Source organism: Neoarius graeffei, chromosome 28 (genome assembly GCF_027579695.1).
Source record: "Neoarius graeffei isolate fNeoGra1 chromosome 28, fNeoGra1.pri, whole genome shotgun sequence".
Lineage (NCBI taxonomy): Eukaryota > Metazoa > Chordata > Actinopteri > Siluriformes > Ariidae > Neoarius > Neoarius graeffei.
The window spans coordinates 11,165,821-11,187,078 of NC_083596.1; the positions used below are offsets into that span (position 1 = coordinate 11,165,821).

A 21,258-nucleotide genomic window follows, 5' to 3' on the forward strand; every position below is an offset into this window, starting at 1 on the left:
GGACTGTGGGGGAAACCGGAGCACCCGGAGGAAACCCACGCGGACAACATGCAAACTCCGCACAGAAAGGCCCTCGTCGGCCCCGGGGCTCGAACCCGGACCTTCTTGCTGTGAGGCGACAGCGCTAACCACTACACCACCGTGCCACCCAGATTTGCATCAAAATCTAAAATCAGTTGTTCCTTGGCCCATGGATCACCTTTTCCTCAAAAATTTATCAAAATCCGTTCACTACTTTGAGTTACGTTGGGAACAAACAAACAGATGAAAACATGACCTCCTGCAACACAGCTGTCAGAGGTAAATATTTAAGTTATTTCACGAAAATCAACTTGTATGAGCTGATAGCTGACAAGGCACATAGCACCGAGTCGGCTATAAGCCATGTATGATGAGATTGAGTCGAATAACTGTTTTATTCGATCCACATTCACTGAATTTTGAGAAAGAGCATTTTTATTTTTTGCAAATTTGATAAATAATTTTTTATACAAAAACATCCGACAAAATCATTTCGCCTTGGAATGTAAACAAACCGACGAAATGACAGGAGCTCTTTGTGAAAAAGGCTCTAATAATAATTCTTGGTGGGGGGAAGCAACAAAATATGGAATAGACTAAAAGTATTTTATGGCAAGAACGCATCATTTTTTATTTTTTGGGGTTTTGTTTTCGAGTAGTTTTTATTTCGTCCTCGGTTGGTTCAGCAACACGCTCCGCCATTTAGCTTTTCTCTACTCATGGTGTTCTTGGGTTTCAGTCACGTGACTTTTCTTAGCGACTTCAGCTGGTGGTCTAACAAACCAAAACGACTGCCGTAGTGCAAACAACTAGCGGTAACTTGTATCAGAGTATGCTCGTAATCTAGAAGCCACTGCTGGCTTTAGATATATTCAGAAGATCGCTATGTGCAATGGAATCGACCCCTACACTCTGGGGAAGAAGGATTTATCATACGATCTCGAAAACTACCCTTCAGTCGAGTTCCCCGACATCTCGAACTATCTGGTGTTGCAGACGTCCTTCTACGCCGCAAAACAGATGAAAGCGTGGAAGAGTATGGAGGCTTACGACTTTTTTCTATGTGGCTGGGTAAAGGACATCGCTATCAAGTCGCTGCCGAATGAATCCTGGATTGTTTTTGCCCGTGTAATATGTTTTTAAGCTTTTTGTCTGCGTCTTTACAACGAAGTGCTGCAAGTTGACGTGTAAACAAAACAGTTGGCTTGATTCTCACTTGTGTTGGCTCTTATCTCTCAGCTAAATCATTCACAAAGATCATCAGAAACCCCTTTAAAGACCTGGATCTTAGTTAAACAAGACGGAGAAGTGATCACGGCGCATTCTAACTGCACGGCTGGGGAAGAATTTTGTCGCGACCTTCATGCATATGGACTTTGTGAGGAGTAAACAAAAAAACATCTGGGGACTTTAGCGCTTCGTGACTAACAAAAGTACCGTAAAATAACGACACAGCAAGAAAAGTCCTTGGAAAACAATAAGAACGTAGCTGAGAGGGATACAAACCTTTCACCAAGTGACCACTGCAAACTCGAGCGCGCTTCGACTCGGCTTGCTTCGATTTCAGCGAGAGGTTCAAAAGCCACCCTTCTCAAAATCTTTTTGTGAAATCCTGTGTTCGTTCACCCTTTTTTTTTTTTTTTAATTAGTTCATGAGGAACCCTGAAGAAACTTATCAGTTTCACGGCTTGATCGATTCGAACAACCGAAAAAACGCAAGCGTAAGGAGTTTTTCATGCGAGCAATGCAGCTTCTCCGTACAAATGCTTTGCCAACTGAGCTTTGGTTGACCACCAGCTAAAGTTTTGAATAACTAATGAGGCGGATGTGACGTCACGTGAAACCCAGCAATAGGAGCTGATATCCTAGTAGTAGAGTAGCCAATCAGAGCCGACGATTGCTCATATCCAGTGAATGTGAATAGAATAAGACTCCTACAGTATATATCTGCACGTAAGAGCAGAAAAAAAACAAACCTTGCAATAAAAGTTTGGAGACTTTGCACATCTTCAGGAGCATTTCATTTCTCTCATTTATGATCTTCCTTCTTTAAGCACCTGTAACTGTTTTTACTCGACATTCCTGTATCCTGCATTCTCTTTCCTCTGGTCATGTCGTCGTCGTCAGGGCCGTCGACAGGGGGGGACAACCGGGTATTTTGTCCCGGGCCCAGGCATGAAGGGGGGCCCAGAACTGGTCCCTCATGAAGATGCCATTAATCATTCTGTTTCATTTCAAAATGTGTTGATTTGGGGGAGAAAAATGCGCTATATTTGCATTCAATGAATGATTTCTGGTTCTTTTGCCTTTATTGTCTTCGAAAATAGATTCAAGAACCCACCTGCCACCCCTAATGCAGAAATGGTTTGGTCTTTGATTAAGGCGCCAAATAACACGGCACTATTCCATCATAACGCTTCGACAATAAGCGTGCGAGCCCGTTTGCCAATATGCACAAGTCAGGAGCAAAGAAAAGAAAAGAGAAAAAGAGATGAAGAAGCCAAGAGCCTCAGGGGCTCACTGCATCGATATTTTAGAAAAGATTTAGATGATGCAGCAGGTGGTGAAGGCAGTGGGGCAGCTGAGCCAGGTAAGACACAGATAACTTTTTTCCAGCCCCGTAATGTAACCCCAGCACGCGCAACGCGCCATTCATAATTATAAAGTAGGGGATAGCAGGGTACACTGAGTGAACACTGAAATGCACAGGGCATTGAATTATTTCATAAACATATCGGTTTAATAACACTGTGTTGCATATATCTCAATGAAGCAAAGAATAGCACATTGGCCCGCAATCATATCCAAATGATTTAGGCACGCTTGCTGAGCTGCGCTGAGCTGGACTCCGGTTAGCTGAAAGCCCGTGGAACGCTGCCTCTTGTTAATTAAACCTTATTTTGTTGGAAATCATCCCGTGTAGATACGACGGCATGTGAAATTGCCAGCTAGATAGAGTTTAATGTAACGAATGGGCTATAAATGGGGTGTTTTGAGGTTAGTCTGTTGCAAAACATTAAACTTTCGCTTAGACTGGATACTCTTCAAACAATTCCCTTGCTCAAGTGAAAAATGATAGGCCTGTATGAAAAGCGCAATTAATGAAAGTAGCCTAATAAGCCCTAAATGAATAAAACAACCTCTGTTTTATTGTTGTTGCTTACACGTTAAGATTTTGAAATCTTCTCGGTCCAGTTCTATATCCAGGGAACGTTGTAATCCTTTTGGTTTATCCGTAATAAACGTGTCAGCCCCCAGGTCAGATAGGCTAATGTTACGTGGTTGGGAGGGTGTCAATTTTTTTTGTAACATTCTAAATCGAGTACAGAAAGGACGTTTATGAAAAACAAGACAAAAAAAAAAATACACTGAAAAACTCACTGTACACATCACTAGTGGCACACACGGACTGGCCATCGGGAGTAGCGGGAGTTTTCCCGGTGGGCCGATGGTTCAGTGTGGGCCGGCGGAGAAAAAAAAAAAAAAAAAAAAAACACATTTGCGCGCTGGCCTTTAATATGATAAGCAATGTTAACAGTTTCTTTAAGAAACTGTTAACATTGCTTATTACAGTTGCGCGCTGGCCTTTAATATGATAAGCAATGTTAACAGTTTCTTAAAGAAACTGTTAACATTGCTTATCATATTAAAGGCCAGCGCGCAACTGTTTTTTTTTTTTTTTCTCCGCCAGCCCACGCTGAACCACCGGCCCACCGGGAAAACTCCCGCTACTCCCAATGGCCAGTCCATGTGTGACTAGTGGTGATGCTTCTATGTTCAGATTTTGGGAAAGCCATAACTCCGTTCTCATTGAGGCCCAGTTCCATCCCGTAAACAATCATTTTGGTTTATCAACTACCTGCGCTCAAACATGTCACAGGAGAGGCTCAATGGGCTGGCTATGCTCTCTATAGAGCGCGAACTTGAAAAGAAGCTGGACTTCAATGACCTTATTGACGACTTTGCCACAGCAAAAGTCTGGCGCATTGCATTTCGCACCTGAATAGCTGCAGACTAAGGAAATGTTCAAACTGTAAATATGTTGAAATGTTGAAATAAAATGGTTGACTGTTATAATGGGCTTGGAATACCTGTTATTTAAGGGTTGGAGTGAATGGAGAATGTGAAAAGAGGGGTTGGGTGTGGGTGGTTGCTGTGTGGCGATGTGCGTGCGCGCATATGTGTGTGTGTGTGGGGGGGGGGGGGGGGGGGGGGGGGGGGCGCGGCACTCAGATTATTTTGTCCCGGGCCCAGCCAAAGCTGTCAACGGCCCTGGTAGTCGTCAGGAATAGTGCTTGCCTGTAAACCATTAACAAACTATAACGGCAATTATAAATTTAACTAAAAACTCAGCTACTGGAAAGGAATCCAACTCAATCAGATGCAAATGTCTGACTAATCGAGAGCAGGGGATTACTTTTGCGCTTCCTTATTGCTGTATTTAACGTTACAGTTCAACTCCTCTGAATAGTATCAGTTTCAGCTGCACCCAATACTCACTCTGACTATCCTACACTGCAAAAAATAAAAATCTTAGGAAGTTTATTTGTCTATTTTCAAGTCAAAACATCTAGCCACCGTAAAGGAACATATTTCAGATTTCCCAATAAGACCACAAAATTATAAAACTTTTATGATACACTTCTCTTACAACCAAATTCCAAACATTTGATTTCCCGCTTCGTCGTTGCTTTTGAGACATCAGCGAGTACTAGTTATCTCAGGGATACATGGGAAAAAGAACTGGGAGTTCCACTGTCAGATGAAATATGGGAGGAGAGCCTGTCCAATGTAAGGAAGTGTTCTATAAACTCTAGATATCGGTTAATTCAATTTAAAGTCATACATAGACTGCATTATTCTAAAATTAAACTTAATAGAATATTTGAATCGGTGTCTCCCATGTGTGATAGATGTAACAGAGCCGAAGGTTCACTCGCACATTTATTCTGGTACTGTCCTGTACTGGACAACTTTTGGAGTGACATATTTAACTGGTTCTCTAAGCAATATAAAACAAATATTCAACTAGACTGTAACCTGGCCATTTTTGGTTCCTCTGAAAAGACATCGACCCTTCCTTCCTGCTGTAAGCAGGTTCTCAAAACAGGCATGGTAGCAGCCAAAAAACTGATATTACTTAACTGGAAATCTCCATCTTCCCCATGTTTTAAGAGGTGGCTCAACGAAATGGTTTGGGTTTCTAGGATGGAACAGATTCGCTTTAGCAGAAGGAACTCACCAAAGTATTATGAAAAAGCATGGAAACCATTCTTGGATTTACTTGATGAGACCTAAATGACCAGTTTGTGATTTGGGCTGCTGTGTGGGATTGGTAATAGTTTTATTTCTGTATTTTTCTTTGTATTGACCAAGGTTCTGATCTTTCTCTCAGAGTTTTTTTTTGTTGTTGTTCTGTCTCTTTTTGTGTATGTGTGGTTGTTCTGTGTCTTGATTTGTTTTATTGTACCTATAGGTATGTATGTTAAGTGGAAAAAGTGAAATTGTGAAAATAAAGTATTCAAAAAAAAAAAAAAAAACATCTAGCCACCCTTATTATAAGACATAATTGCCCAACAAGCAAAACCTCATTTAGCTAGAAAGGCTAGTTTTTAGACAGTCTATCTTGAAAATCTTGTATAGACAAAATGTCTTGAAAAAGTCTTATTTGGAGCACCTTTGAAAATAAAACAAGTTTTTTTTAAAACAAGTAAGTACATTTTGGACATTTGTCAAAGGCGGTTCATCTCGTCTCATCTCATCTCATTATCTCTAGCCGCTTTATCCTGTTCTACAGGGTCGCAGGCAAGCTGGAGCCTATCCCAGCTGACTACGGGCGAAAGGCGGGGTACACCCTGGACAAGTCGCCAGGTCATCACAGGGCTGACACATAGACACAGACAACCATTCACACTCACATTCACACCTACGGTCAATTTAGAGTCACCAGTTAACCTAACCTGCATGTCTTTGGACTGTGGGGGAAACCGGAGCACCCGGAGGAAACCCACGCGGACACGGGGAGAACATGCAAACTCCATACAGAAAGGCCCTCGCCGGCCACGGGGCTCGAACCCGGACCTTCTTGCTGTGAGGCGACAGCGCTAACCACTACACCACCGTGCTGCCCGGTTCATCTTGTTTCAAGAAAAAAAAAAAAGTATGCTTGTTTTGGGAATAAATGAACTTTACTGAAATCTTTGAATCTTTCATTACAATTCAACTCCACCTTACAGATCCTAAGTTTACTGCGACTGTTTTCTCAGTCATTCAGAGTGAGCTCCTAGATGCTGTACAGACTCTAGACCAGACAAGTGCCTTCAAAAAGGCTGTGAGTGAGTGGAGGGTGTTTTAGTGAGGTCTTTTTGGAATGCTGTGAGTTAAGTTCAGCATTTTGTTTTTTTTTTTGTTTGGTTTTTTTTGTGCCTGATCTTGTAAACCCCTCGTACACATGAATAGTCAGTGCCCCCAAAATGCACTGTTGCTTTGGCGTTGTGTAAGCACTGTAAGTCAAAATGCGTAGACTTATTTATTTATTAATTTATTTATTTTTTTGGTGCCTGAGGTCCTGGGGAAGTGGAATCTTAAGAGATGTTTTAATGTTTGAATGTTGAAATGGGAAAAAAAATAAACTTGTTGCAATGCTACACGTGTCGTCAACTTGATTCAAGATAGTCTCTGGTCTCATATCTAGAGTATTTTACTAATTACAGGTCACAAAAGGAGAATCTTTTAAGCTAGCAATGCTTAGTTGTAGAATTTAACAATCCTAATATTAGTATATTTATCTTAAATTCAGTTTTTACTGCCAAGACTTTGTCATGAATTTAAGTGAAATACCCTTAAAATGAAATAAATAAAAATGACTTGAATGGCTAAATGTAAGAAGTACGATCTTATAAGAACTATTTTGATTATTTTGAGTTAATCAGATCTCGCATAATAAGTTCCCCAATCTTATTTTGGAATTATTTCATCTAAAAACAGGTTAGATTTTTCATCTTACTTTAAGAAATCTTACCAAGTCAAATTTGACTAGTTCCATTGGCAGATTTTTTTCACCTGATTCAAGCAAATATGCTTTGTTTTAATCTTTTATTTCTTATTTTTGAAAGGCCATTTTTTGCAGTGTAGGCATGTTTTTCCTCCTATATTGATTTCACATAAACATCCTTACCTCACCTAACTGAACTATGCCTCCTTTATCTATACTGCCAACAATCCCAACTCTGGAGCCTACTTCCTTACTGTCTGTAAATCCGAGAACATACAATATAAATAATTTCCTTAAACTAATTCCAGCATGACGATAAGGCAATCCCATGACCATGCTGTTACACGTGTCCCGAACCCTCTTATCATTCTCAGTTTGCGAGCGTGTCCTGTCCTAAATCCTCTCTAAGCTCCACGAGGCTCCAACTGTAAACATATGGAGGCTAAGCGCTGGAACTAAACTAGCACACGAGCTGTTCTTAGTAAGACAGAGATGTGTTAAGCGCTATACTTTTAGTCCAATATCCTCTTCGCATTCAAATCACGACGATGTGTGCTTTTACAAAACATATTACTACATTATTGATATTCTATGCATCGCAGTCATATGAATATATATATATGGGTCCGTCTCAGAAACTGCTCTCTCATTTGGGACGTTATGGTCAAAAAATAAATCTTCTAATTTTACTTTTTTTTTTTTTGCATTTACCTAACACTCCATGTTTCTTTTGGTCATGTTTAATAAGAATAAAGATAGTATCTTGCTTTATCTGGCCTCCACTGTGGAAAATCTTTTTGACTGCAATTCAAATGCTTTTGTAAAATTGATTTACATCTAAAATAACATCATCATGAAGAATTAAAGCCCCTCCTTCACAGATGAGTGAAAACATTGAATAAATTTCCTCTTTTTGATTGCTTGGGTTAAAAATGCCAAGTTATGATGACTGAATTGATTATTCACTTAAATATGAATAATATGATGCAGTTTGGGTATTTGATATGGCGAAATAGGACACAATGGAAAAATCAAGAACACACCGGAAAGATGAGAATAACGGCGGTGGTAAAAGAACAGCGACTGTACCGGCTGAAGGTCGCGCGGGTCTCTGCTGCAGTGCGCGAGCAACGGGACATCACTACCGCACCGGACGGAGCGCGAGGCGGGGGCGGGGCAAAATGACTGGCCGTAGATTCTATCAAAAATTCGATCTAAATTGACCATGGCTGCAAAATATTGGCCAAAAATATGCAAACACTACGAAATATGAAAGTAAGATGAAAAAGAAACAAAAACATTCTGTTGCCTTATACTGCCAGACTAAAACAAAATAAAACTGTCAAAACTCACCTTTTCAGTGATAACGTCCGAACAGATCACCCGTGTAACAAAGACCGCAAATGGAAGCACGATCAACTTCTAACTGTTGGAGTGGAAAATTCCATTCTACACATGCAAATTGTTAATGTGTGTCCTTCCCCGCACACAAATAACACGCTACGGTAAAAAATAGACCACAACTCATTTTATAGCTCAGAAATTCATACAAGACCAGCTACCATCGTAACATATTCTAACATATTCTATACCTAACTTTCAGCTTTCGTTTTAAAAAACAAAATCACAGATTTATAACTAAATTTTTCTATGGCGTAGTGATTTTAAGTTACTACTTTTGGTGAGGTCGTGACCTTGACCCTGAGGCTTTCCGTTTAGATCAAAACACACGATCGTATTGGTTTTGGGTCTGCGGAAAATGGAGTTACAACGATGATGAAATATTTTGCACGATGTTTTATTACGGTTATGATTATTCTGTGAGCGCACCAATCCTTAGGTGGATAAAGTTACAACTTAAAATACAATTCGTGATAACTGTAGACTTTTCAGTGGACTACAGCCTTTTTAAGGGAATGCGATGTAGTCAACCGTTTATCATGTCCCAGATCAAGCCGCCATTTTTCCACAAATTTGCAGAATTTTTGCCAAATTCTGAATATTCACATCAAACATTTAGTTTTATCTGTATTATTTCTTTCATCATTTTATTTCAAATTAAATCCAACATCACTATTCAAAACCGTATAGTTTATTGACTGAGTATATTTAGTGGGGTACCCCCACAGTACCCAGTTTCTGAGACAGACTCATATACACTCGCCGGCCACCTTATTAGGAACACCCATACATCCACCTGCTGTTTTATACAGTTCTCTAATCAGCCGATCCATTGACAGCAACACAATGCATAAAAATCATACAGATACAAATCAAGAGCTTCAGTTAATTAAATGTTCAAACATCAGAATGGGAAAAATTGTGATCTCAAAGTGTGACTTCCTTTCACTGTGGCATGGGTGTTGGTTTGCACCAGATGGACTGGTTTATTTGAGTGTTTCAGAAACGGTGGATCTTCTGGGGTTTCACACAAACAACAGTCTGTAGAGTTGACACAGAATGGTGCGAAAAACAAAAAACATTGAGTGAGTGAGTGAGTGAGTGAGTAAGCGACAGTTCTGTGGGTGGAAACAAACATCCTGTTGGTAAGAGAGGACCGAGAGGGAAAATGGACAGACTTTCAAAAGTTTTGGCTTATGGAACTTAAGGGTTTTTCTATACTTGTTTTACGGTAAAATTCGAGCCACACCCCCTTATTCACGCATCTACATTTCAAAAACTAACAAAAGATACAAGACTGAAATTTTTGCACACTGTTTATTGGGACGAATGGCAATCTTTGGAAGTCTGAAGCAAATCTGATACGGTCAGTCAGGAGACCTTTGGTGAGATCACATGGACTGATCCAAACGGGAAGAAAAGTTAATTTAATGATTACTTTCAAATTCCACTCAGAGCCGGCAATCACCTCAATAGTACCATAATAGTACCATACCTCAGACTTCTGACCCACTCTGCCCCCCCACCTCAGTAAACAAGACCGTGACCCCATTTACTCTGTTGTCCACCTGATTTGCACATTATTTTATCTTACTGTTTACTAAATTTGCACATTTGTTTAATTATTTTCTCTTATTTTTATATTGTTTACTTATGCCGCTTTTCCACTACCAACGCGGCTGAGTCGGGCTGAGCCGTGCCGTGCTGAGTTGGGCTGAGTCGAGCTGAGTGGGGCTGTTGGGGTTGCATTTCGACTACAACCGTGCTGAACCGTGCTGGCTGGAAGTGGGTGGACACATTGGGTGGAGTTAGCGAAAGTGGGTGGACGTCACGTGATGTCGTTAGGCGGCGCAAACAGTGACAGTCACCTTTTAAGCGGTAGTCTCACGACCCGGATAGTAAACAATAAACATGGAGTCGTTAGTGTTGCTGGTCTTGGTGCTGTGGCTTGTTGTCACAGACAACGCCAACAGATATTGGCAAGAGCGTATAGATGAGGCGAGGCACATAAGGCTTCAGAAATTCTCGTAATTCGTAATTATTCTTCTTCCGGGTTTACGGTGTTTACAGATCCCAGCGTGCTCGCGGGGCATGTGTGGGCATGTGAGGACACTCCTCCTCACCAATCAGTGCACAGGGGAGTGTCTCCTCATGCCCCTAGCCCCACTTGGCTCGGTTTGGCTCGCTTCAGCCCCACTTCAAAGCCGTGCAAGTTTTGGGTGCTGAGTAGGGCTGAAGCGACCTGAGTCGTGCTGCTCTGAGGTAGTCGAAATGCGAGCCGTGTCGGGCTGAAGTGAGCTGAAAAAGGGTAGTGGAAAAGGGCCATTAGTTTTTATTACTTCATATCTTAGAATAGGGGCGGCACGGTGGTGTAGTGGTTAGCGCCGTCGCCTCACAGCAAGAAGGTCCGGGTTCGAGCCCCGTGGCTGGCGAGGGCCTTTCTGTATGGAGTTTGCATGTTCTCCCCGTGTCCGCGTGGGTTTCCTCCGGGTGCTCCGGTTTCCCCCAAAGTCCAAAGACATGCAGGTTAGGTTAACTGGTGACTCTAAATTGACCGTAGGTGTGAGTGTGAATGGTTGTCTGTGTCTATGCGTCAGCCCTGTAATGACCTGGCGACTTGTCCAGGGTGTACCCCGCCTTTCGCCCGTAGTCAGCTGGGATAGGCTCCAGCTTGCCTGCGACCCTGTAGAACAGGATAAAGCGGCTACAGATAATGGGGGGGGGGGAAGGAGTTTGTTTTCCAGAATTCAGCCGCAACAACATCCACCACACAAATATGGTCTGTAAAATTACACTGGGATGTGCTGCAGAAGCTGTGTAGCGTGTGACGGTATTGCTAAACTCCTCAACCAGAAGCACAAGGATTGGGCGTGTAAGCAAATGTGTGACTTGCATTGACGTCACAAGATCCATGAGTGCCGAGAGTAAAGAACTAGAAAGTCCCTCAAAAAAAAAAAAAAAACCCATTGACTAAACACTTCAAAATATCAAATATAGGGAAAGTATTTATTTTACAGCAAGACAAAAATCCTATAATGACAACCCTTCTACAGAAATCACACCAACAACATTTAAAAGCTTTAACCGCACAGAATGCTGTGACCTCCAGAGTTCACAGGTTTCAACCAGTGAGGATATTTTCATACACATTTGGTTGAATTCACATTGGTTTTATATAGATTTTTTTTTTTGGCATATTAGCTCAAAAGCATATAGCCAAGTTAGAATTTGCTTCAGTAATTTACACGGTTTCAGATTTCATTGCAAAAGAACAAAAACAAGACGAAATTAAGCGTTAAGAGAAGTCTAAAGTAGCCTTTAATTCGTAAAACAAAAACTGGTTGTGCTGTTACAGGAAAATAATCAACTTCACGATGGTAACAGTGACCATACCTGTCAACCCTCCCGTTTTTCCCGGGAAATCCCTTATTTTGACTTATTTCCCGCTGTCTTCCCGTTTTTTTATTTTCCCGAAAATATCCCGTATTTTGACATTATATAAAAGTCCCGTATTTTCACAATATAAAAAAGTCGGTAGGTCCAGAATTCATGACGCGCCTCTGACAGGAGTTTACAGCAGGAAGTCGGGCCATGAATTCACGTCCCCGCCCTCTCAGGCATCAGTAATTACATACCTACGTCCGGAGGCGAGGCTGAACAAGTGATTAAGTCCAGTGTTGCCAGATTGGGCGGTTTCCCGCCCAAGTTGGGCGGTTTCAAGTGCATTTTGGCGGGTTTTGAACATATTTTGGGCTGGAAAACGTCAGCAGTATCTGGCAACACTGATTAGGTCTGAGGTGAAGATGGCGATGCTAATAGCTAAGAAAAACATTAGCCTCTCTTTCTTTGATGATTTCAACAAGTGTGTGGCTGGAATGTTCCCAGACTCTTCCATCGCAAAGAAATTTTCCATGGGGAAAACGAAAGCCTCCCAAATAATCAAAGGTAAGCTACACATGTTTACATTAAGTATGTCCTGGCTAAGACCTCATAAATAGCCTAGTGTAAACTAATTGGTGTATTAACTGTTTTATCCACTCATTGTCTATTTTATTTTCTATCTGAAACTTACCCATTTTAAATCACTCTTGGTTTAATATTTTATATTACTCTCTATCTATCTATCTATCTATCTATCTATCTATCTATCTATCTATCTATCTATCTATCTATCTATCTATCTATCTATCTATCTATCTATCTATCTATCTATCTATCTATCTATCTATCTATCTATCTATCTATCTATCTATCTATCTAGTGTTCCGAGGCCATGATTATGGTAAAACCATAATAAATTGCATTGGAATTGAATTTATTGACTGGTTATATAATGACCTTTCTTATTTTAACATAAGATACGTATTTTAGCCCTTAATTTGGGAAATAACTGGTACCACTGAAAGCAAATAAAAATAAATGTATAGTTTATTCACAAATGCACTCTATAAACCATAAGCATATTGAGTTTGGGTCTTGGCTATCACCAAAATGCACCAGAGTACAGGAAATCACAAATAATAGATAGAAAATTGCCCCCCATTCAACTACACACCCACTTTTGGTGAAGGGTATGACTTTCCGAAATTTTCCCTTATTTTGAGTTAAAAATCTGGGAAATATCCCTTTTTTTTCAAACCTCAAAGTTGACAAGTATGACAATGACTCTACATTGCTTTGGGGAACATTGCACCACCCAATCATTTCATTCTTTTCCTAGAACAGCATGTCCCCGAAGTGTTTTATTCCTTAATTAATAAAATATAATTTTGATATTTTTTCTACAATGTTTAGTAGATATTCTATCCACATTCACTGGATATGAGCAATCGCACGCTCTGATTGGCTACTCTACTACTAGGATATCAGCTCATATACCGTGAGGAGAGAAAAACTAAATGTCAGAGCGTGTTGCTGAACCAACTGAGGATGAAATAAAAACTACTCAATAACAAAAAACCCAAAAAAAACAAAGCCGCAAAATATGGAATGAAAGTATTTGATGGTAAGAATATATCTTTTTTTTTTTTTCCAAAGAACTATCATCACATTTTTCACAAACTGCTTCGGTCTCTTCGCTGGTTTGTTAAGCGGAAATTATTTCGTCAGACGTTTTGTATAAAGTTTTTGCAAAAAATAAAAATGCTTCGTTTCTCAAAATCCAGTGAATGTGGCTAGAATAAAAATTATTCCAGTCGGTCAATCTCGTCATACAGGGCTTTATAGCCGACTCGGCGCTACCCGCGTCATCAGCTATCGGCTCATGTACGACTCGATTTCGTAGAATAACTGTTAAACAAATGCTTCAAAGCTGTTAATAACTAATCAGTTTGAACCTTGATTAGCAGGAGGTTTATTTGGGATGCAGATGTATCTCCTAATTCCACAGGCATTGCATCAGCGGTAGCCATGGAGTATATTTGCCTCTTTAGTATAGGTTAGTCAGGTTGAAAGCGGACGTTTATATCACGGGTGCAGATAGAGGGGGGGACGGGGGGGGATTCGTCCACCCAGATTTAAATTCACCTCGTTCGGTCCCCCCCCACTTATAGGGAGGAAAAAACGTCTATGCTGTCTTTCTTTGCATAAGGCAAACCTCACGGAAAAATCAAAAGATTAATTACCATTCGGTTTATTGAGGTGCACAGCAGTACATACATAGTTGCAACAACTCACATAAAACAAAGACTGATATTCGGTTGGTTGAGCTGCGCAGACTGCACAGGTTGCGAGCTCGAGCTTGGTTGCTATGGTTACCCACAGCAAGTTTGACAGGCATATCGGGGACAGCTCCTAGTTCAGGACCCCATCACGGCATGATGAAGGGTGCCAAACCGAAAAGACAGAAAACGATTGCATCGTTTTTTTCAAAAAAACAACGACTGTACGTAAACTGTGCCTTACTTTATCATATCACCTTGCAATTTTTTGATAGTCTGTTCAAAGTAATGTCGTAGTGAAAGTAAAATCGTACGGAGTAGAGATGCCTTTCTGGTAGCCTCCTTCTTTCGGTGGTAGCCTGTAGATACAGTGCTCAGAAGGCAGTTTTAATGTTTAATCTGGCATTCCCTGCCATAATTTCAACACATGTTGGGGGTGGGGTTGGTTTGCTGGCAGCTTTGTCCCCCCCAGTTCAAAAAACGTATCTGCGCCCCTGGTTTATATTATGGGTCATATGCAAAAGATGGCCGTTTCATCAAAGAGCATCCTCTTTAAATCACTTTGAGGGAGCAAACTTTGGTAGTCATGGAGAATGTGTGTTCTGTCGTCGTGCTTTGGGAGGTTTGGTTGTCAAATGTTGCTTCGTTTCAGACGTTCCGCCTCAGTCAGATGGCTGGTTTCTGTGAAAGCGGGAGGTTCTTGGAAACGTTACAGATAATTATTTATTTTTTAAAAAGTGCCAGACTCTCAAGTGAAAGCTAGAAATCTGGCTTGCACGCCTGAACGTGGCTACATTACTTATGGGAACGCACTGCTTGGCTTTATCCAAGATAGTACTAGGTAAAACGTATATACTATTGTGAAATGTATACGCACACATTATCTTTGTTTACAATGCATTTTGCACTGTAGTTAGACAGAGGAAAATACCGTGGCGTGTCATTAAATTTTTTTTTTTTGAGCACCTAATGTGAGGACTAAATGTAGATAAAGTTGTGTGAGTACAGTTTTCAAAGGACAGACAATTGGCACAGTTGGATTTTCCAAGGAATTCCGTGAAGTCAGATATATTGTTTTACCGCCTTGTGTTTCAATTTTCATAAAATTGAGAAAATCTTAAAGAAGAAAAAAAAAATATTTCACTCTACACTGGTCACGAGTGAGTATTTCTGTCTTTAGTTTAGCCGTGGTTTCACTTGTACTGCCAGGTTTCTGTGGTGTCCACACAAAGGACAATGTCTGCATGCATAGTTGAGGTCAGAAGTTTACATACACTCATAATGAACATGAATGTCGTGACAATATTGGGCTTTCAAATGATTTCTTTGAACTGTTGTTTCTCTGGAGCAGAATGATTTGTACAACATAGATCTTTAACAGAAAAAAAAAAAAGAATTTGGTGCACAAGTTTTAAAGGGGAAACTGAAGTCATTTTTAAACTTGCTTTATTTCTTAATTAGCATGTTATTCAATTACGTTTGCGGTTTTAGTAACCTTATATTGTGACTCGTATTGGCAACTATTTGCAATTAAATATTATACTTATCGGCCTATTCGGTTTTTAGCCATGTTGAATTTAGTTTGTTTGGTCCACGGCAGGCGTCGCTTATCCGCACGATCTTCACGAGACTTGTGTGAGACTTCGAAACGTGAAGTGTCAGCCAGGTGTCAGTGCCGCCATTTTGAAAACCGTTTTCCAAACGAAATATTGCACAAAAACGAGTTTAAATGACGATTACTGCCTACTTTTTTCAAACTTTCCTGATCGCTATCAAAACAAACAAAACTTCCGGCTTGATTACATCAGCATTCGAAAGAGGGCGCGTGCGTCTTTTGACAACATTGGTAGATGCTGGTCACTTTGATTTCTGCTGTACGTTTTACTTCCGTCCTACGATGTCTCGCACAGGTCTCAACGAATCTCGTTTACGGCCGTTGCTTTGACATATGGACTGATATATTACAGAGCATATTTCAAACACTCATAACTTGCTATAGCAGCGACAAAATAGCGATCAAAAATGCATTCCAATATTTAATAAAATGAGAAATAGAATTTTGATTAAAAAAAAATTGCATTCAGTTCTCCTTTAATATTATTTGGTTTTCTGAAACAGACAGAGGGTCAAAATTAAAAAACAAACAAACAAACAAACAAACAAACACCTACTGTACATACACCCATCTAGATTATTACCTCAGTGGTGCTGAAAGTTCCAAAGTATCTTAACTTGCCAAAGCCAAGGCCTCCTAACTTCCTCTTAGTGATCATGACTGACTACAGTTGGTAGCTTCTCTGTTCCAACATACAAATGGTTTAACAAGTACAAATTATTGGGAGGTTATCCAACTGTCCCTCTGAGCTGAGAATAAATTAGTTTGGATGGTCAGAAACAACCCAGGAACCACCAAGACACAGGGTTGCCATGAACTAGAAGCTGCTGGAACACCAGTGTCATTGTCTACAGTCAAGACAGTTTTACATCTCCATGGACCAAGAGGCTCCGGACCAAAAAAGAAGCCCCTGCTCCAAAACGGACACCTAAAGGTCACAACTAAAATCTGCAGCTGACCACACAGACAAAGAACAAGCCTTCTGGAGGAGTTTTATGGCCAGACAAGACAAAGATTGAGTTGTTTGGCCACCATGACCAGCGGTATGTTTAAGCAACTCTTAAGCGTGGTTTAAACAAAGTGGATGGAATGATGAAGGAGGAGGACAACCTCAGAATTCTTCAGCATAACCTCAAACCATCAGCTTGAAACTTGGACACCCAACAGGACAATGACCCCAAACACATTAAAGCTGGTTGTGGAATGGATAAAGCATGCGAACATTAAGTGCTTGTAATGTCCTTCCCAAAGTCCTGACCTCAACCCGATTGAAAATATGTGGACTGTGCTTTAAAGTCCGATCGATTCCAGAAAACCAACAAATTTAACTGAACTCTACCAATTCTGCCAAGAAGAGTGGACAAATATCCAACCAGAATTCTTCCAGATGGCTACCAAAAGTAAGGTCAATGTGAAACTTCCTACAGGACGTTTAACCAAATATTAGGCGTACTGGATGAATAATTTTGACCCTGCATGTATATTTTTGATCCGGTTTTGATTTCAGAAAGCCCAAAATAAGCCAAATTTGCGAACTACTGCACTTCCGCAGAAAATAAACAGCAGTCTGTCACTTTGATGTTCACTATTGTAAATGTACAGTGAGACACGCTAATGCTTTGACACATGCACATCTCTCCTTGACTTCTTGTGGATTTGAAGATGCTTTTCTGCTCACCACGGTTGCAAAGAGTGCTTGGTTCGGGATGACGAATAGTCTGGCCATTCTCCTCAGATCTCGCTCATCAACAAGACGTTTCCACCAACAGAACTGCTGCTCTCTGGATGTTTTTTTGGTTTTCATGCTATGCTCTGGAACTCTACACACTTGCTCTGCATGAAAATCCAAGGAGATCAGCGGTTTCTGAAAAGCTCAAACCAGCGCGTCAACTACTACAGACTCGGGTCAAGGTTGCCGAGATCCCACCTATTCCCATTCTGATATTTGGTTAGAGAAGCAACTTTGGGAACAAAAGGTTGCCGGTTCAAATCTCTGGACCAGCAAGAATGGCTGAAGAGCCCTTGAGCAAGGCACCTAACCCCCAAATGCTCCCCAGGCTGCTCCGGGCGTGTTGTACGTCGCTCTGGATAAGAGCGCCTGCTAAATGGCATTAATGTAATGCAAGGATATGAAAATTATGACCTGTATCTGCATTATTTTATGCCTTGCACTACAGCCACATGATCGTCTGATTGGATAACTGCCCGAATGAGCAGGTGTACAGATTTTCCAAATAAAGTGGCGTCTGAGTATGCAATGCTTAGTGCACTAATTGGTGCATCCTAGATAGTACAGAATACCCATAATGCACTTTGCTGTTTGTAGTAATTTGGAGTAGGACAGCCTTTTGGAAATGGGAAGCCAGATAGGCCGGGGCTTATTCCATTTTTCTGCCCTAATTAGAGGAATTGGACAAGGCTGAGACTGTGTCTTCACACACTTCCCCCTACACACACACACACACACACACACACACACACACACACACAGGGGGAGCAGCTCCTTGAATTATGGCCTCCACTTGGCAGTACACTGTGATGCGGAAGCTGGCAAGTGAACACAAGATTCGAGGTCAGTCTGGTGTGTGTGTGTGTGTGTGTGTCTGGGGAAGCTTGTTAAAAGAGATTTCACTTTAAGCAGCCCTAGATAACTATATATAGATAGATATATTTAGATATTATTCTAATTTAGTGGCCCAGACTCACTGTTTCACAAAATGCCTGTTGCTGTGTTTATACGCTCGAGTTTCTGCAGCACTGGAGTGTGTCAGTAAAACCCAGAAGTGCAGAGACAGAAATAACCATTTTATAAATCCATTTTAGGGTGAAATATGACTCAGTTGTAGGGAAACGCTGCCATGGTGGAGTTTTAGATCACGCTAACACACACGCAGGGTTAAATAATAACTAATGACACACAGTAAGTCTGTTATGAGAGAGAGAGAGAGAGAGAGAGGAACAAGAGAACTGTATGTAAAGTAGCGGGAGGCCGCAGGGGTGATACTGATCCTTAGTTTTCCAAGTAGCTGTATACGGTTATGGTAAGAAGGCAAGCAAAAATTATCGTTTCGATTCATCGAATACGAGCCATCCATCTACGAACCAAAACAGGGGATTCATTTCGCAGTTTTGAGCTATAAATATCATTAATATAAACAAAGCATCAAATCATTAATATGAGGCATTTCATCTTTTCTCATCTCATCTCATTATCTCTAGCCGCTTTATCCTGTTCTACAGGGTCGCAGGCAAGCTGGAGCCTATCCCAGCTGACTACGGGCAAAAGGCGGGGTACACCCTGGACAAGTCGCCAGGTCATCACAGGGCTGACACATAGACACAGACAACCATTCACACTCACATTCACACCTACGGTCAATTTAGAGTCACCAGTTAACCTAACCTGCATGTCTTTGGACTGTGGGGGAAACCGGAGCACCCGGAGGAAACCCACGCGGACACGGGGAGAACATGCAAACTCCACACAGAAAGGCCCTCGCCAGCCACGGGGCTCGAACCCGGACCTTCTTGCTGTGAGGCGACAGCGCTAACCACTACACCACCGTGCCGCCCTTCATCTTTTCTCTTAATAAAATAAATAAAAATAATAATAAAATAAAATTGCAAAAAACATGCAATTTTAACGCCCACCATACTCTCCTGCCATCCATAATACCCGACAAGCTAGCTTAATGTTAGCAAACTAGCCTGACGAACAAGATATTTTAGGGAAAAACTGAGTCTTGCTTGTATTATGACACAAAAACAAATTAGAGTCAAATTTATTTTTGTTAAAAATCACTAACACGACCCATGTCGGAGCTAAAAGTTTGTGACATCACAAACTGAGCCCCGCCCTTGAATCAGTTTTACGAAAAACACCAAACTTTATATTTCGAACCCGGCATCAGAGAAGTTTCCCCATTACAGGACCCATACTGGATAAAACAAATTAAATTGTCTTGGTCCCACACAACCAAAATGCAGTACAACGTGAAGTCAGGGTTTTGACGTGGATTAGAAATGGAAATACGCCCCCCCAAAAAATAAATGACTGCGTCGAATTGACGCATAAAAAAACCCCAGCCATTAGTTTTTATATAGGAGTCACATTTACATGTTTGGGTGTCTGAATCATTATCCTTCACATCCATTATCTGTAGCCGCTTATCCTGTTCTACAGGGTCGCAGGCAAGCTGGAGCCTATCCCAGCTGACTCAATCAATCAATCAATAAATAAAATACTGCTAGAAATACTAACTCCGACATCGGCGAGTTTGGCCGTCTAGAGGGGTTTTCCCGTAACCTAATACAGGGCTCGACATTAAAGCGAGACGGCCTTTCGATTTCCTAAAATCGGTGAAATTTAGTTCCCTCTGAAATCTGGTCACTGTGATACAAGTTTATTTCTATAACATCTCAAAAGATCAGGCCGTTCTGTGGCTGGGAAGTTATTTAATTTGAGGGGATTAAAGCAAATAATGTGCATGAAAATCGCTCGCTTTGCGCAGTCAAGCAGACAGAGGAAGTCCGTGTGTGTGCGCATGCGCAGGTTTACTTTCTTCTTTTGGGTTTTACGGCAGCTGGCATCCACAGTGTTGCATTACTGCCATCTACATCTTTGAGTGTGCACTGACAGTTCCATCATTCTGTCGCTAAACGAACAGCTGATCACACCGACGTGCTCGCTGACCGCCGAAATTTATTAGTTTGGTCCTGCGTTTCATTTCCTTTGTGTATAACATAACGCCTTTTCTTCTCGCTTTCCGTTACAGTAGTCGCTCTTTCACATTTCATTCGCACACTCGCGTCCTCCATTTTTCTCTCCTGTTTCAAATTTGTATCCCACAATGCCTTGCGTGAACGGGCAAAGCCCACCACGTCATGCATGACGTAGTATCTTGAATTGGGTCATGGTGAAGCAGGAAAAAAATAGCGGAGAATTTAGGGCCACGTGGAGATTAATTCATTAACTGTTCCATTTTTAAAAAAAAACGAATAAAATTGGAAATCTGCGATTCGAATTCAGTAGCTTTCGGTCCACTAAGCAAAAATAATTGGGTGTCAGGGGAAAATTCTTTTTATGACCTACACTTGAAAAATCTGAAAGGAGGTCTACTTTTAAACTTTTTAATCCACTTGTTCAGTCAAACAAGCAGCAAGATTTTTCACTTGTCCTGACCATAAACTTATTACGATGTATTTACTAGTTCAGTGAAAGGAAAGTGGTTGTCACACCCCGCGTGCATTGGTGCGCAACGGACTTTCACTCACACGCGGTCTGAACAGCATGCACCTCTAACAACAGGCACCTGCCGTCGTGGATTAAGCGCAATCAGCACGTGCATAAAAGGACGCTGCACACCCCTACACGGTGTGAAGTATTGCATCGCTTATCACCATTACCGTGCCATCGTTATTGTATCGTCTTCCTGGTTATCGGCTCTCGTTTCTGTGTTTTGGTTTCCGATCTTGTCCTGCCCAGTTTCGTCCGTTTGTGCTTCGCTCGACCCTTTTGCCTGTTTATCGTTATTGATTCAGCCTCCCGTTTTGGACTATATGCCTGT

General features: G+C 41.2%; 1 protein-coding gene across 2 annotated transcripts in view; it reads right to left on the minus strand.

Annotated features, from left to right (window-relative positions):
- Positions 1–21,258, minus strand: part of tprn (taperin) — a 74,812-nt gene that overhangs the window by 19,213 nt on the left and 34,341 nt on the right. The gene's annotated exons all lie outside the window — the stretch shown is intronic.